This window comes from Cimex lectularius, unplaced genomic scaffold (assembly GCF_000648675.2).
Source record: "Cimex lectularius strain Harlan isolate CLEC.00 unplaced genomic scaffold, Clec_2.1 scaffold1, whole genome shotgun sequence".
NCBI classification, from domain to species: domain Eukaryota; kingdom Metazoa; phylum Arthropoda; class Insecta; order Hemiptera; family Cimicidae; genus Cimex; species Cimex lectularius.
The window spans coordinates 1843990-1846128 of NW_019392813.1; the positions used below are offsets into that span (position 1 = coordinate 1843990).

The 2139-nt window shown below is 37.4% G+C and overlaps 1 pseudogene; it reads right to left on the reverse strand.

The window, feature by feature from the left end:
- Nucleotides 1-957: 957 nt before the first annotated feature.
- On the reverse strand, nucleotides 958-1861 carry LOC106661307 (annotated as a pseudogene).
- Nucleotides 1862-2139: the final 278 nt, after the last annotated feature.

A 2139-nucleotide genomic window follows, 5' to 3' on the forward strand; every position in this document is an offset into this window, starting at 1 on the left:
TGGTCATTTACAAGTATTCGGCATTTCGCCATCTTCAGTGTGTCTATGTAAACAAACAAAGAAAAATGGCCGATGATAAAAAACCGACCGGAATGATAAAATAGAACTATTTTGAATGAAATAATAATAATCGTGATATACCTTGTTAAGGTGTACGGTGTGATGTTCTAGTTTGGTTGTTTCCAATCCTATCCTAGTTGACGCGATCTTTTTCGTTGTTTTTGCTACAAGCCAGTACTGCGAAATATGAACCACAACAAAAATTGAGAAGTAGTGCTAGATAACGTTGTCTACATATAAAACTAATTATGAAAAGACAGTCCATTGTTCATACAAACATGACAACCACACAAGCGAAGATTGCCAAATGTCGAAACACACCATGTCCGATACTATCCGATACTAATTGAGAACGATCTCTCACTACAAATCTCCTACAACCAATGCTCGGTTTTCTTTCTTTAATTTTCCAAGCGAAAGTTGTTTACTGGGAATTTAAATCGGTCGGGGAGGCCCCAACACGGCCGAAACTAGCTTTTTGAAATTCATTCTCTTCGTTTAGTGCACCGCTACCGCATCTGTTTTCTTTTCTTTTTTTGTAACCGCTTTTTACACCCGCTTTTAATATCGTTTTAGCTAGACAAACCGCTGGCGAATCCGTGTTGGGACTTAGCCACTCTTTATTCAAGTGCAGGAGTCTCGGATTTAAGTAAGTGGGTCGTCCTACCCAGCCACCTCATCTTTCTACCGCACCCTGTTCCATCTCATTTCTGCCCACCAGTACTGCTGAGCGGCGGCTACTGGGTGAGTTTATTTTTTTACTTTACTGTTTTTATCTATGCTTTAGCTTCTTATTTTTATTTTATTTCAAATCATTTTTTATTATTTTCCCGAAATAAATCGGGTGGTTCTCCGTGTGCGAATAAAACTGCACAGTTTGGTCCTCCGGGCCGGATTTTAATTCGTTGTTCGATTTGAGAAATTGGAAGTTGTGTCTCGGCCGTGTGGTCTTGTTTTGATATCAGGACACAGAAATACTTCAATCTCCTCTTTGTCTGTCTTTATGAGCATTTCAACCCTTGATTTCTCAGTAGGTAGTGGGACTTCTATGCAGGCGTTTGCTGGAGCCTTAATAAACATAACTGTTTGGTTTGCATAAGCATTTATGCTCCGAATATCCTGGTAACTGACATCGGGTCTCCTTCATGAGCGTTTTCATGTCTTCCTCAGCTCTCTTAATTAATTCATCTAACTGTTTTTCTTCCTTTTCCAACTTTTCTATTGGGTTGTCCGGAAAATAATGCAGGATTTTGGTATTAAACAAAAAAAAAGAAACTAGTTACTTTAAAGCAATGTTCTTTAATCAAAATAATTTCCCATACNAAACCTCCACTGAATATTGTTTTTTGAACGTTTTTCTAATATTCCGACACCTTCTAAGACATTAGTTATATCGTATATCCTTCTTTTTTGAACATCCAAAGAAACTGAAGCGTAATTGAGGTCAACAATGCCCCTCGGTGACTTTTGAAGGAGCTCGACGAACTTTTTCATCAGCAAGCCCAGCGATGTGTCGTACCTTGTAGGCGTCTTCATTTGGCCTCGTATTGATTTTGCAACAGTGGTACTTTTCTTTTTTGGTTTAGGAGTCTTAAACCCAGATTCCTCGTCACCTGAAGGCGATTCTAGGTTTAGTCTTCTCTTAACCGCCTGAGTTTTACTCAAATTCGTTGGCTCCCTCTGATTCTAATTCTGAGGTGTTCGATCTGTGATCCAATAAATGAAATGGAGATGTTACTATTGTTTCTCCATCCAATTCGTTCTTGCATGATGGAGAAGCCTTCGCCGAAGCAATATAATTTTTTTAATTCAATAAAAAAGCCCAAAGCTTTGAGAAGTATGTTTTAAAGCAACTGTCCTTTTGTTTTTCAGGAACTTATATTATTATACAATCTTGAAGCTCAACAACTTAGCACTAATACCTGCATTTGAATCATCTTGGAAATGAGCATTATATTTTTGTAAGGTTATGGTATAAATTTATTGTTAAATATCACAAAAAAATGGCACTGAATGATTAAAGGAAAACAAGTTGTTCGCAAGTAATAATACACGTGATTAATGATAAAAGTTAAGTTA